The sequence below is a fragment of the Sapajus apella genome, unplaced genomic scaffold, assembly GCF_009761245.1.
Source record: "Sapajus apella isolate SASKATOON/1434 unplaced genomic scaffold, GSC_monkey_1.0 scaffold94, whole genome shotgun sequence".
Lineage (NCBI taxonomy): Eukaryota > Metazoa > Chordata > Mammalia > Primates > Cebidae > Sapajus > Sapajus apella.
In genome coordinates, this window is record NW_022437034.1 from 5681051 (window position 1) to 5697522 (window position 16472).

The following is a 16472-nucleotide window of genomic DNA, read 5'->3' on the forward strand; positions in this document are numbered from 1 at the left end:
CTGTTTTTTACAAATAAAAAAACTAAAGCTCATTAAGATTAAATACTATATATTGCTCACATTGCCTAGTATTTAGTCCAAACCCAGACCAGAATTTGAGTATCTGGATTTTTAGCCCAGCGATTTCTTTTTAAACTCACATGCTGCTTTATTATCTATTGCTATGTTTTTTAAAAAATTTCATGGGAACATACTGAAAGTATTAGTTTAAAAGTAAACTAACATAAAAGTAAAGACAAAGAAGCACAGCTTACTTTGTGCCGCATATAAGAAAGGTAGCCATAGAGAGTGTTTATTGCAGTAATTTGCCAAAAAGCAAGCCAGAACTTAAATTAGAAGAGGTTTATTCCCTGCAGTACTTTCACAATCACATAAAGCACCTATATTTTAAATGTAGTCCACATTTGCCTGGCTTATGAATCCCATGCTTCTATGATTAAAATTCTTTTTTTTTTTAATTAAAAAAATTCAAAACAATTTTTGCGTAATTATTAGCACATTCTACTACTTGACAGTTTTTGTTTCTTTCAATAGACAAAAGCATATAGATTGTAAAAATATTATGTAAATGATCTTGTCTTGTTGGTGAAGCTAGAAGATCTGTTTTCAACAAAACTATCCTGAAAGGCATCTAGGGAGAAACATTTGAGTCGGGTTGGGAGTTAGAGATAGAAAGCAGCAGTAACTAAAACAAGATAATGTAGTATCCACTGGAAATTGGGTGTTAAATTCTAATGTAAAGGACTTGTATTGATTTAGTGCTAGCCTCAGAAAATAGTCATGTGTCCTCATTTTAAGGGAAAACTTTAGGAAATGTAATGATTTGTTTCTTTGTCTCTAAATCCACTTTAACATTCAATTTCTTTATGTTCTTCATTACTAAGAGAAAGCTACAATTTCTTTACCACCCTAAATGGATTTCATATTAATATTTATCTCCGATGTTATTTTTATCTGGGTTGTTGTTTTCATTCCTACTTAGTATGCATTTCCTTCTTTCCTTTTTTTTTTTTTTTTTTGAGATGGAGTTTCACTCATGTTACCCAGGCTGGAGTGCAATGGCTCGATCTCGGCTCACCGCAACCTCTGCCTCCTGGGTTCAGGCAATTCTCCTGCCTCGGCCTCCTGAGTAGCTGGGATTACAGGCACGCACCACCATGCCCAGCTAATGTTTTGTATTTTTAGTAGAGATGGGGTTTCACCATGTTGACCAGGATGGTCTTGATCTCTTGACCTCGTGATCCACCCGCCTCGGCCTCCCAAAGTGCTGGGATTACAGGCTTGAGCCACCGCGCCCAGCTTCCTTCTTTCCTTTTAATTCAGAGGTCAATGAAGTATGGACTCTGAGCCATACACCACAATAGCAAAGTTAACAATAGTTGCGACAGAGATCAATCATGTGGCCTGTAAACCTAAAATATTTATTGGGGCATTTTACAGAAAACACTTGCCGGTCCTTGCTTTAGTTGACCAAGTGGAAGAAGAAGAGCAGATTTTGCAGAGTGAATAAATATAATCAACAAAGGAAAGGATATAGAAATGTATAGGATTTATACTTAGGCTAGGTAGAAACTCCATATGGTCAAAGTAAGAGTTTTGTAAATGTGAATCATCAGATATAATATAGGAAAGATAGATTTCTGTCAGATTTAGAGAATTTTTAATGCCACTTCAGGAACTTGAACTACTGTTGTTTAGGAAATGAGTCACTTAAAGTTTTTTGAACAAAGGAGCTTTGCCAAAACGGTAAAGTGTTACAGTAGTGTTTACAAAGTAATGAGAGTTATCAACTAAAGTTATATTAATAGGAAGAGTGACATAGTTGCAGGAGTTGCTGTACAATTAAAATTGATAGGACATTAGACACTGAATTTTGAGACAGAGATAAAAGTTCTGAGATTAATACTTCATTGGGCACAAAAATTATACATATTAGGTAAGTAAAGAGCTAATTTTTATGGAAGGTTTAGTTGATGGAAAATAATTATAACACTACATAGGATAAGAAACAAAACTGATTACTAGTTATCAGCATTACTGAAGTTGTTCACTTATCCCAGGCACAGGCAGTTTTTTACTGGCCATATTTTATCTACAGGGCACCAGCTGCCATCACCTTGTCAGAGTCCATCTCTTTATAAAATCCTCTTACTTTGCTCTCTAGAATGCCACCTTCATATACAGATTTACTTATGCTATGTCATGCAGAATAAAGTACTTCCGTTTTCCAAGTACTCTAAACCATGCTCAAGAAGGGCTTTAGCTCTCTCAAATAAAAAGACTTATCTCAAGGTGTTTAATTCAAGTAGAGCCACAGTTCCCAAACTGTGCTTTGACACCCCAGGGTACTACAACAGACTCACAAAAGTGCTACAGGATATTTTATATCAGTTTCAAAATTAAATTTTGCTACATTCCTTTTGGAGTTTTTTTTAGATTTATTGTGGTATTAAAAAAATATATATATTTATGTGTATATATTTATATACATATATATTTATATACACATATATATATTTACCTCCTGAAAAATCAATGCAGAACAGGAAATGAGGGTAGTGGTATCCACTTGGAATATAAGGCTTGAAGAGTGTGCAGTATCCCATAAGTATACATATTTCTTTAGTAAACACAGCTAACCCTGGAACAATGTGAGGGTTAGAGGCACTCCCCTCCCCTGTGTCACTGAAAATCCACATATAACTTTGACTCCCCAAAAACTTAACTACTAAGGCCCTACTGTTGACCAGAAGCCTTACCTGTAACATTAATAGTTGAACAACATGTATTTTGTATATTATATGTATTATACACTGTATTTTTTTTAACACATTAAGCTCAAGAAAAGAAAATATTGAGAAAATCATAAGGAAAATATATGTATTGATATGGTTTGGCTTTATGTCCCCACCCAAATCTCATATCAAATTTTAATCCCCATACTCTCCACATGTTGAGGGTGGGATCTTGTGGGAGGTCATTGGATCATTGGGGCAGTTTTCCTCATGCTGTTCTTATGACAGTGAGTGAGTTCTCATGGGATCTGATAGTTTTATAAGTGTTTGACAGTTCTTCCTTCATGTGGTCTACCTTGCCTGCTACCTTGTATGACATGCCTGCTTCCCTTTCTGCTATGATTATAAGTTTCCTGAGGCTTCTGCAGGCATGCAGAACTGTGAGTCTATTAAACCTCTTTTTTAATAAATTACACGGTCTCGGTCAGTTCTTTAACGGATTAGTACATTCATTAAGTGGAAGTGGATCATCATAAACATTTTCATCCCAGTAGTCTTCATACTGAGTAAGCTGAAGAGGCAGAAGAGGAGGAAGAGGATGGGCTCACTGTAACTTTACATTGTAATTTCTGTCTTATTTTTTATTTCCTTAAAAATGTTACTTTAAAAATGTTTCTCTATGTTACCTATCCTTCCACTTTTTGCTTTCATTTCGGTATCTATATCATGTTGTAAAAGAAGTTAAAAGCAGTCTTTTGAATAACTGGAATCCTTCTGTCATATTGTCTAATATCAATTTGTTTCTAGAACTAGTTATTCTACATCTTCTTTCTCATCATCTGGCACTGGTTTGGAAGCACTCATGTCCATCAAGTCATCTGCTGTTAATTCCTGTGATGCTGTGTCTGCCAGCTCTTGAATTTCTCCAAGATCCATATCTTGAAACTCTTCCACTTTCCCCCCACTTTTTTTTTTTTTTTTTGGCCATATCCGCAGTCTCTTTTATGATATCCTTGATTGACTCTGTTGTAAAACCTATGTAGTCATATACACCATTGGAAACAGTTTTTCTGGATCAATTTATTGTTTTGGGCTGGATAGATTTCATGGCTATTTTTGTAACAATGGCATCTTCTGTGATTTAATTCTTTCAGATATTCATGATGTTCTCTTTATGGTCCATTTCCATAGCATTGACAATCTTTTCTGTAGATTACCATGTGTAATGATACTTAAAGGTCCTTATGACCCCCTAATCTAGATCTGAATTAGTAATACTGTGTTTGAGGGCAAGTAGACCTCTTTTACACTTTTGTTGTTGAACTCCTGGGGACTGGGTGACCCGGGCATTGTCCAATATCTAAAGAACTTTAAAAGACAGTCCCATACTGGCAAGGTGCTTCTTTGTCAGCAGAAGTTGCTTCTCCTGTTACGCATTTTTTGAAGCCAGACCTCTTTCTAAAAATGTCAAGCCATCCTTTGCTGACATTAAATTCTCCAGCTTTCAATCTTTCACCTTCCTTTTGCTTTAAGTTGTCATGTAATGGCTTCAAGTCTTACTAGAGTATGCCTTTATTATAGCAATTCTATACTCACATTGTATTTTAAATATAAGATAAAAAGGTATTTTACAGAAATTTCAAGGTTTTCATGCCTGCTGTCATAGCTTCAGTGATGGCTCCACAAAGTCCTCCTGCTACCACCATGATCCTTACACTGGATTCATTTATCTTGAAATTATGGGCAACCACATCTGCAGACCTCAATCTACAGTACATGTCTAGCAATTCAACTTTTTCTTGTAATGATTGTTCTCTACTTCTAGGGAGCACTTCCAGCATCACTAGTGATACTTCATATGGGTCCCATGGTGATGTTCAAGGTTTACAGTATTGCACTAAACATGATGAAAAATAATACAAGCACCATGAGAGATCATTTTTGCTGCAATATGGAATTTACTGTATGATGTAGGGTTCACTTGGAGATGATTAGCATTACATGGCATCTTAAGTGGATACTTGTGACACTTGAGCTTACTGCAAAAGCAACAGGAGGTAGTTAGAAAATTATTACAATAGTACAGTATTTACTACAGTTCATTTTATGCAGTTAGAATTCAATATTGAATTTTTACATTTGTTTGCATTTCTCATGACTCAAATGGTGCTATGCATGGTCTGTAAGCATTTCCCTGCATAGGTTTTGATAGATTTTAACTTTTTATAATAGATTTTTGTAGTTTTATGGTAGTAAGTGACAAAATAGTATCTCTTCATATTTTAAGCATTCATGATGTACCGAACAATTTTTATCAATATTTCTAGGCTACACAGTTTGTCTGTAGGGGATTTCAAACTATCACAAATTTCCAAAAAATTTTCTGACCTACTTATTGAAAAAAATTTACTCACAAGTGGATCTATGCAGTTCAAACCCATGTTGTACAAGGGTCAACTGTATTGTAGTTATTTTTTAATGAGATTTGTAAAACTTTTTTCAATTTATATGTATTTTTCTTAACTGAGTATTAAATTCTAAAGATAGTACTTATTAAATTGTTTGAACTTAATGTTAAACAGAACTGTTAGGCATTTGTTAGCACACCATGAAAAAATAACAAAAACACTGTAAACTGAGAAAGTTTCCGGTCCTCTGAATTTGAGAGAGTTGTTCAACTCTAAAATGAATACATTCTTCCATAAGCATGTGAAAAGGCAGCAGTCTTTCTTTTTTCTCTTTTTTTCAAAATAGCTGTCTAGACTGGGCACAGTGGCTCACCCCTGTAATCCCAGTACTTTGGGAGGCTTAGGTGGACAGATCACTTGAGCCCGGGAGTTCAAGACCAGCCTGGGCAACATGGTGAAACCCCATGTCTACAAAAAGTCCAAAAATTAACCACGTGTGGTGGTGCACACCTGTACTCCCAGCTTCTCCTGCGGCTGTGAGGTGGGAGAATTGCTTGAGCCCAGGAGACAGAGTTTGCAGTGAGCCGAGATCGCGCCAGTTCACTCCAGCCTGGGTGACAGTGAAATCCCCGCTCATAAAAACAAAAACCAAATTAAAAAGCACATTCTAGTGACATGGGATTTTGTGTAGCATTTTAACAAAAATTTAATCAAATATTTAAAAATTTTCTGTGCTTTTTGCTGTATCAAAAGTAAGTGCTTTTCCCCATAAGGTTATGATCAGGTCAGAGTAAGAAAACAAATACAAGTTGCTTATATCGTTAAGTAAAATAAAATAGTTACCCTCATTTATTTCATAATATCACATATTATAGACATTCAAAGAAGAATGTATACATCTGTTAGTGGGAATGAAGAAAGAATTTGTTAGATTTTAAATGGGCACTGACATGGTGCTAAGTTCTAACATGTAGAGGTAGTGGACATTTCACATAGAAGGAAAAACATAAAAACTCAAGATTTATTTTGGGAGAATAAAATCATTCTGTATGACTGAAGTAAGGACACATGTTATGAAGTAATGTAGATTACAGCTGGTTTACTATAAGTTGAAGTACTATTGTGGAGCACTTGGAATGCTGGGGTGTGGGGCATTTGGATTTAATTTACTAGGAAAAGAATAGTGATTAGGGTGATTAATCTGTCAACAGCATATAGGATGATTAAGTCAAGGAGAGAAAGGAAGCAGGGGTAGCTTTTAAAAAGGGAATGATGGATTTTGCTTTATGTATTTGTATTTCAAAGGAAATACCAAACTGTTGATCTTAAAAAAGCATACTTTTGTTCAGCACTCTAACAGCTGTAACATAAAACTCACTTTTCTGAGGGGAGGCAGAAGACTTTCTAACTTTCTTGTGATTTCTATAGGAATAATATTAACACAGTGTAAATGTGTATGGCACATATACTACAGGCAAGGAAATGTATTAAGCATTTATTTAATTCTCACAACTATCTTGAGAGCTATTACTATTCCTAGCTCTCAAAATATTTCTCAAAATAAAATAAAAATATTCCTATATTTTCCTAGTAAATTCTAGGAAAGTTATGCTGTCCAGAGTCACATAGTTAATAAGTAAACAGATTAGCAAAACTTTTAAAAATGAGTTTACTAGTTGATTTATACTAAGGAGAATTGAGTTAATTCTCCTTAGTATAAATCAACTAGTAAACTCATTTGACAAGACCCAAGGAGAATTGAGTTAATTCTCCTTGGGTCTTGTCAAATTGTTTTCATCTGACTTAGGCATAGTTCCCTTTTTTTATTTTTCATATCATTCCTCATCTCTTCCCACCATGGGTACTCTTAATGTGTTTGAAATGTGCTCTTACATTTGGATGTGTCTTGAAGACTGTATTGTGTTATTTTCGATGTGTGCATATGTGTTTAAATAATACATAATATATAAAAGTATTGATTATAGCTTGTCTGATTTGATATATATGTTTCTACTATATTGCTTTTATACATACACACACACATTTTTCTTTCATAAAAGACAAGGTCTTGCTATTACTATGTTATCAAGACCAGAATGCAGTCAGCCGTATTTCTAGTAGAGACAGAGTTTCACCATGTTGGCCAGGATGGTCTTGATCTCTTGACCTCATGATTACCTGCCTCAGCCACCCAAAGTGCTGGGATTATAGGCATGAGCCACTGCACCTGACCCATCATAATGTTTTGATATCTATAATGTATAGTAATCAAACAGGGGTAAAGAGCATATCCATCATCTCAAGCATTTATCATTTCTTTGTGTTAAGAACATTCAATATCCTCCAGCTAGCTATTTAAACTATTCAATATATTATTGTTAACTAAATAGTCATCCTGCAGAGGTATAGAATTTATAACTTATTCCTCTTATCTAGCTGTAACTTTGTATCCTTTAACAAACTTCTCCCTATTCCTCCCTTCCCCCTACTTTTCCCAGCCTCTAATATCCTGTCCTACATTTTACTTCTATAAGATCAAATTTTTTTTTTAATCTTCTACCTATGAGTGAATACACACCATGTTTAAATTTCTGTTTCTGACATTTCACTTAACTTAATGTCCTCCAGTTTTATCTATGTTGCTGTGAACCATGGGATTTTATGCTTTTCTTATGACTGAACAGTTTTCCTTTGGGCATATAGTACACATTTTCTTTATTCATTTGTTGTTGGACACCTAGTTTTGTTGCATATCTTGGCTATTGTGAATAGTACTACAGTAAACATGGGGGTACAGATGTCCCTTAAATATAATGATTTCCATTCCTTTAGATAAATTCCCAGTAGTAGGATTGCTGGATCGTATGGTAGTTCTGTTTGTGGTTTTTAGGAAACTCCAACTGTTCTCCATAGTGGCTTTTCCCACCCACATTGTATTGAGAGTTCCCTTTTCTCCATCCTAACCAATATTTTTTTTTCTTTTTGATAATAGCCATTCTAACTGGAGTGAGATGATACCTCGTCGTTTTCATCCACATTTCTCTGATGATTAGTGATACTGAGCATTTTTTATATATTTGTTGGCCTTTTTTATGTATTTTGAGAAATGTTTGTTCAGATCATTTACTTATTTTTTAATCAGATTGGTTATTTGCTGTTGAGATGTTTGAGTTCCTGTACATTCTCAGTATTAATCCCCTGTCTGATGGGATGAATAGTTTGCAAATATTTTTTCCCATTCTGTAGGTTGTCTTTTCACTCTGTGATTGTCTCTTTTGCTGTGCTAAAGCTCTTTGGTTTGATATAATCCCATTTGTTTATTTTTACTTTTGTTGCCTATGCTTTTTAGGTCTTATTAATAGAATCTTTTTCTAGATCTGAAGCATTTTGCTTGTGTTTTCTTCTAGGAGGGTTATTATTTTGGATTTTATATTTAGTTCTTTGATCCTTTTTTATTTTATTTATTTATTTTTTTTGTGAGATACGCTTTCACTCTGTCACCCAGGCTGGACTACAGTGGTGCAATCAAGGCTCACTGCAGCCTCGACCTCTTAGGCTCTGGCAGTTCTCCCTCCTCGGCCAGCCAAATAGCTGGGACTACAGGCACATGCCACCATGCCCACCTAATTTTTTAATTTTTTTGTAGAGATAAGGTTTCAGCATGTCGTCTGGGCTGATCTTAAACTCCTGGGCTCAAGAGATCTACCTGCTTTGGCCTCCCAAGAGGCTGGGATTACAGTTGTGAGCCACATGCCTTGCCTCTTTGATCTGTTTTGCGTTGATTTTTGCATGCAGTGAGAGGTGGAAGTCTCGTTTCATTTTTCTGCATATAGCTCTCCAGTTAGCTCAGGACCATTTATTGAAGAGACTATTCATTCCCCAATGACAATTATTGACACATTTGTCAAAAATCATATTACTGTAGATAATATGGATAAATTTCTGGGTTCTCTATGCCTTTCCATTAGTCTGTATGTCTGTTTTTATGCTGGTACCATGCTGTTTGTGTTATTACAGCTTTGTGGTATATTTTGAGATATGGTAGTGTGGTACTTCCAGCTTTGTTCTTTTTACTCAGGATTGCTTTAGCTGTTCAGAGTCTTTCATGTTTCCATACAAATTTTAGAATTTTTTTTTTGTTTCTGTGAAAAATGTTATTGGTATTTTGATGGGGATTACACTGAATCTGTAGATGTCTTTTCATTTATTTGTATGCTCTTCAATTTCTTTCATCAGAGTTTCATAATCTACCTTGTAGAGGTCTTTTATCTTCTTGCTTCAGTTTACTCTCAGGGTGTTGTTTTCTTTTTCACTTTTGTAAATGAGATTGCCTTCTTGATTTCTTGTTCAACTAGTTTGTTGTTTGTGTACAGAAACACTACTGATTTTTGTGTATTGATTTTGTATCCTATAACTACAGAATTCATCTATCAGCTCAAAGACTTTTTTGGTAGAGTCTTTAGGATTTTCTATTTGTAGAATTATTACATATGCAAACAGGAACAGTTTGACTTCCTCCTTCTCAATTTGGATATGATTTATTTCTTTCTCTTGCCTAATTGTTGTGGCTAGTACTTCCGATACTATGTTGAATAAGAGTGGTGAGAGAGGGCATCATTGTCTGTTCCAGTTCTTAGAGGAAATGCTTTCAGCTTTCAGTAAGATGCTAGCTTATGGGTTTGTCATGTTGAGGTACTTTCAACATGTTATTATGTTGAGGTACTTTCCTACTATACTGAATTTATTAAGATTTTTTATAATGAAGGATATTAAATTTTATCAAAAGCATTTTTTGCATCTATTGCAATGATTATGTGGTTTTTGTCCTTCATTCTATTGATGTGATGTAAGACATTTATTGAGTGACATATGTTGGACCATTTTTGCATTCTTGGGATAAATCCCACTTGCTCATGATCTTTTTGAGGTGCTATTGGGTTCACTTTGTTAGTATTTTGTTGTGAATTTTTGCGTCTATGTTCACCAGGGATATTGGTCTATTTTTTTTGTTTTGTCTTATCTATTTTTGGTATCATGGTTATGTTGGCTTCATAGAATCAACTAGGAAGAATTCTCTCTGCTTCATTTTTGGAATAATTTGGGACAGATTGGTGTTAATTCAACAGAGAAGCCATCCAGTCCTGGATGGTTTTGTTTTGTTGTTGTTGTTGAAAGACTTTTTGTTATTAAATCAATCTTGTTTCTTGTCACTGATCTGTTTAGGTTTTCTATTCTTGTTTCAGTCTTGTTTTTGTTGTCGTTGTTGCTGTTGTTGTGTGTGGTTTTTTTTTTTTGTTTTTTTTTTTTTTATTTTGATTTTTGCCCTGTCACCAGGCACCAGGCTGGAGTGCAGTGGCACAATCTCAGCTTACTCCAACCTCCACCTCCTGGGTTCAAGCAATTCTCCTTCCTCAGCCTCCTGAGTAGCTCGGACTACAGGCGTGCGCCACCACCCCCAGCTAATTTTTTGTATTTTTTAGTAGAGACAGGGTTTCACCATGTTGGCCAGGATGGTCTCTACCTCTTGACCTCTTGATTTGCCCGCCTTGGTCTCCCAAAGTGCTGGGATTACAGGCGTGAGCCACCACGTTGGTTTTATATATCTAGGAATGTGTCTATTTCCTCTAGGTTTTCAAATTTGTTGGCATATAGTCGTTCATGGTAGTCTCTAGTGATCCTTTGTATTTCTGTGGCGCGTTTTGTGATGTCTGCTTTTTTGTTTCCCATTTTTATTTATTTAGATCTTTTCTCTTTTTTCTTGGTTATTCTAGCTAATGGTTTGTCAATTTTGTTTAGAAGCCAGCTTTTTGTTTTGTTGATCTCTTGTATTTTTTTGGTCTTATTTTGTTTATTTCTGCAGTGATCATTATTATTTCTTTCCTTTCACTAATTTTGAGTTTAGCTTATTCTTTTCTAGTTCTTTGAGGTTTACCATTAAGTTGTTTAATTGAAATCTTTCTTGTTTTTTGATGTAAGCATTTATTGCTATAAAATTGCCTCTGAATACTGCTATTGCTGTGTCCCATTGATTTTGGTATGCTGTATTTCTGTTTTCCTTGGTGTCAAGGAATTTTTAATTTTTATTCTTAATTTCTTTCTTCATCCATTGGTCACCCAGGAGCATATTGTTTAATTTTCATGTAATGGCATGTTTTTGAATGATCCTCTTGTTGTAGCTCTCTAAGTTTATTGTGTTCAGATAAGTACTTGATATTATTTTCATTCTTTAAGAATGTTTTGAGACTTCTTTTGTGTCCTTACATATGATTGATCCTGAAACTGTTGAATGGGCTGATGAAAAGAGTGTGTATTCTGCCACTGTTGGTTGAAATGTTCTGTAAATATCTGTCATATTTAGTCTGTGGTACAGTTTAAATCTGATGTTTCTTTGTTGACTTTTTGTTTACATGATCTGCCCAGTGTTGAGAGTGGGATGTTGAAGTCCCCAGCTGTTATTTCACTGGGGTCTGTCTCTCCCTTTAGATCTAATAATATTTGTTTTATATATCTGGGTGCTATGGCATTGAATACATATGTATTTATAGTTGTTATAGTCTCTTGCTGGTTCAGTCCCCTTTATAATTATATAATATCCTTCTGTCTTCTTTTACAGCTTTTGACTTGAAGTCTGTTTTACCTGATACAAGTATAACTACGCCTGCTTGCTTTTGGTTTCCATTTGCATTGAATATTTTTTTCCATTTGCTTCCAGTCTGTGTGTGTATACAGGTGACATGAGTTTCTCATAGGCAGCATACAGTTGAGTCTTTTTTTTTTTAAATCCATTCAGCTAGTCTGCATCTTTTAAATATGGAACTTAATCTATTTACAGTCAGAGTTATTATTCATAAGTGAGGACTTACTCCTGTCATTTTATTGATTGTTTTCTGGTGGTTTGTATATCCTTTGTTCATTACCGTCTCTCAATGTTATTTTTGCAGTTGAATGTTTTTCACTAGTGAAAAGGTTTGATTCCTTTCTCTTTCTCCTTTGTACAGCAGCTCTATTAGTGTGTTTTGTGGTTTCACATATTTTCATGATGGTGGTTATTGTCATGTAAGACCCCTTTAAACATTTCTTGCAAGGCCAGACTAGTGGTGAGGGATTCCCTTAGCTTTGCTTGTCTGTGAAAGATTTTATTTCTGAAGGTTAGCTTTGCTGGGCATATTCTTGGGGCTAATAGTCTTTTTCTTCTTATACTTGGACTATATTATCCTGTCCTCTCCTGGAATACAGAGTTTTTGCTGAGAAATTCACTGTTAGTCTAATGGGGATTCCCTTATATTACTTGATGCTTTTATCATGCTGCTTTTAAAATTCTTTCTTTGTCTTTGACTTTTGGCAATTTAACTATAATGTGCCTTGTAGAGGTCCTGTTTGAGGTGAATATATTTGAGCTTGTTTGAACTATGTGAACTTGGATCTCTCTCTCTCCTTCTGTTATTACTTCATTAAATATGTTTTTCTCACCTTTCCCTTCACCTTCTGGAGATATTTGTCTGCTTACTGGTATCCCATAAATCCTTTAGGCTTTTTCATTCTCTTTATATTTTTTTTAAGTTAGTCTGCCTGTGTTATTTCAAAAGATTATTCTTCAAGTTCAGAAATTCTTCTTCTTGGTCTAGTCTGTTGTTGAGCTCTTTATTGTATTTTTTATTTCATTCATTGAATTATTTAGCTCTAGGATTTCTTCTTCATTCTTTTTTATGACACCTGTCTCTGTTGAATTTCTCTTTCTTGCTTGCTTTTTTTCTCTCTCTCTCTTTTGAGACAGAGTCTTAATTTGTTGCCTAGGCTGAAGTGCATTGGTGCGATCTCGGCTCACTGCAACCTCCACTTCCCAGGTTCAAAATTCTCCTGCCTCAGCCTCCCAAGTAGCTGGGGCTACAGGTGTGTGCCACCATGCCCAGCTAATTTTTTTCTGTATTTTTAGTAGAGATCGGGTTTTATCATGTTAGCCAGGGTGGTCTCAATCTCCTTGTGATTTACCCACCTCGGCCTCCCAAAGTGCTGGGATTACAGGCGTGAACCACCACGCCCAACCTCTCTTTCAAATCATAAACTGTTTTCCTGATTTTGTTGATTTATCCATCAGTATTCTCTTGTATCTCAATGAATTTCTTTGATTATTATTTTGATTTTTTCTCACATTTCATATGTTTCCTTATAGTTTGGAGTCTGTTACTAGATAATTATTTTTTTCCTTTTGACTTTACATGTTATCTTGCTTTTTTTTCTTCTTCTTTTTTTAAGACAAGGTCTCATTCTGTTGCCAGGCTGGAATGTAGTGGCACAATCTCGGCTTACTGTAGCCTCTACCTCCTAGGCTCAAGTGATCTTCCCCCTTCTCAGCTCCCCAAGTAGCTGGGACTGCAGACACTCTCCAATAGGCCCTGCTAATTTTTGTGTTTTTAGTGGAGACAGGGTTTCACCATGTTGCCTAGGCTTTTTCTTGATTTTTCATGGTTGGTGTGTCCCTATGTTGATTTCTGTGCATCTGGTGGAAATGTTGCCTCTTTTAATTTTATGGAGTAGATTTCATAAAGACTTATACATATGAATGAGTCTTGGGGTGTTGGTTTGTTAGAGTGCATTGGCCTTGTTTCTAGATGCATGCAGTTGTGTAGTTCTGTGTAATTTCTTCAGCTGTAATCCACTCTAGTGGCATTTGTGAGTTTCTCAGTGGCATAGGCTGAGAGAGTTTGTGGTAATGGTGGTGCCGTTTTGCGAAGAGTGGACTCACTGGGCTGTTTTTCTCAGGTCTGGGGCATGTATGTGCACATAGTAGGTCAGCCAACTTGGTTGGTGAGATTGGCTTGCTGAGATTGGGGCCACAAGACTGTTACTCTGACCAGAAATACAAGTACAATGTCGCTTGGGCAACCTGGGGATATGCCTGCCAGGAGCAGCTTTCAAGTCTGGGACATGGGCTTTTGACTGCTTGGCTAGCTTGGAGATACTCCCTGTGGCACAGGGGCCATCTGTGGGACTATTTCTCATCCCCTTATTGGGAGTACAGGATCGTTGGGCAGACTAAGGGCATGCCTATGGGGGAGCTGTGTGTCTGTTTCTCAGGTTCTGATTGCAGGCAGGTATCCCTACTCTGCTGGTGATATGCCTGGGCATATCACCTCCTCAGAGGCTCAAGGGGGCTCTCCTAGAGGAGGAAGCCCAGCAGTGTGGCCAGCTTAATAGTGGGTTTGCTCTGGGTGGGAGTGGCAGACCGGTTTCTCTGTTGGTGGTATGGCCATGGGGCTTGGTTTTCTTGCTGTGCAAGACCAGAATCACAGCCAGTCCTGGGTCCAGCGTCTACCAGCTGGGATCATGGTATTCAGAAACTTGCTTGGGGTTGGCATAATGAAGATGGAGCCCCAGTTCTGGAGAGGTGCAGTGGCCACTGGACCCACAGAGGAGGGCATGCTTCACAGGTGGTTCTAGTCTCAAGATGGTGCCATGTTACAGCAGTTTAATTCACAGTGGTGGGATGGGGAGTACACACCTCGTGTTCTTAATCCAGGGCAGTACAGCTGCATGAATTCCTGGCAGCTCTCCAAAATGGGCTCAGGGCTTGTGAGGACCATGGGATTCTTGTGTAGTAAGGACTTCAGGTGTTTGTGGTGGCAAAGAGGGCTGGTAGGGGTCTTCTGCTGACTTTTTCTCCTGCAACAGCAATTCCCTCCTGTCTCCAGACAGATCTGATCTAGGTGGGAAAGATGGAGCCACAGAGGTTGAGTGTCTCTATGCTGCCTTCCTAGACTTCCAGTCACCACAGGTGCATCTTCACTCCATCACTGCATTCCACTACTCTTCTTTCACACCCCAGTCAAATCTTAGCTGTTTGTTTGTTGTCTTGATCCTTTTTCTGTGGGTTAAATAAGCACCAGGTATCTCTACTCAGCCATCTTGCTGATGTTGCTCCTTTATCGCTTTTTTTAATTTTTGAGACAGAGTCTCACTCTGTTGTCCAGGCTGGAGTGCAGTGGTGCGATCTCAGTTCACTGCATCCTCCACCTCCTGGGTTCAAGTGATTCTCCTGCCTCAGCCTTCTAAGTAATTGAGACTACAGGCACTCACCACCACCCCAACTAATTTTTGTATTTTTAGTAGAGACAGGGTTTCACCATGTTGGCCAGGCTAGTTTTGAAATCCTGACCTCAAATGATCCACGCGCCTCAGCCATCCAAAGTGCTGGGATTACAGGCGTGAGCCACCATGCCCGGCTCCTTTATTGCTTTTAATCTCTGCATAATAGTGTGTGTATTAGTTTGTTTTTATGCTGCTGATAAAGGCATACCCGAGACTGGAAAGAAAAAAGAGGTTTAATTGGAGTTACAGTTCCACATGGCTGGGGAGGCCTCAGAATCATGGTGGGAGGCAAAACCAGAAACCCCTGATAAAACCATCAGATCTCGTGGGATTTATTCACTACCATGAAAACTATATGAGGGAAACACCCCTATGATTCAAATTATCTCCCACTGATCCCTCTCACAACATGTGGGAATTATGGGAGTACAATTCAAGATGAAATTTGGGTGGAGACATAGCCAAACCATATCAGTGTGCATTCACCACATTCTCATCTTTTCCCCTAGAAATAGACTTCTAGGATTAATCACACTTTGTTTTACATTCAACAGAGCTATAATAAATGTGCTCCTATGTATCCCCTAAAGCTCGTCTTCTTTCTACTATACCTTTTTCCTCATTTTACTTCCTTTTTTGAGGGAGTTATGTGGGATAGAAGAAAATGGACTTCTTCATTCATAACATACTTGAAGTTGGAAGTATTTTAATCCTTAAACAGATTAAAATGAGCTGAGTGTAATGGCTCACACCTGTAATCCCAGCATTTTGGGAGGTTGAGACAAGTGGATGGCTTGAGCTCAGGAGTTGGAAACCAGACTGGGAAAAATGACAAAACCATTTCAACTAAAATACAAAAACTAGCTGGACATGGTGGCACATGCCTGTAGTCCCAGCTACTTAGGAGGCAGAGGAAGGAGAATCACCTAAGCCCAGGAGGTCGAGGGTGCACTAAGCTGTGATTGCATCACTGCACTCTAGTCTAGGCAACAGAGCAAGTCTCTGTCTTTAAAATAAAAAAAAGATTAAAAGATATGTAATCTAGGTGATTTTATGCTTCCAAAAGGAACCACATAGGCGAGAAGAAGATCCGGGTGAATTATTCTCTTCTATTTCTTTACATTTTTTTGCATTCTGTCATTGGTAACATAAACTTCATGGCATTCACAAGTATATTTGTTCTAGCTTTCTTCTTTTAGTAATTCTGTTGCTGTCATTTGTATGAAATACTGCATAACATTGT

The 16472-nt window shown here is 37.0% G+C and overlaps 1 protein-coding gene across 6 annotated transcripts in view; it reads left to right on the plus strand.

The window, feature by feature from the left end:
• The window catches only part of ADK (adenosine kinase), a 566800-nt gene that overhangs the window by 346104 nt on the left and 204224 nt on the right, over window positions 1-16472 (plus strand). The gene's annotated exons all lie outside the window — the stretch shown is intronic.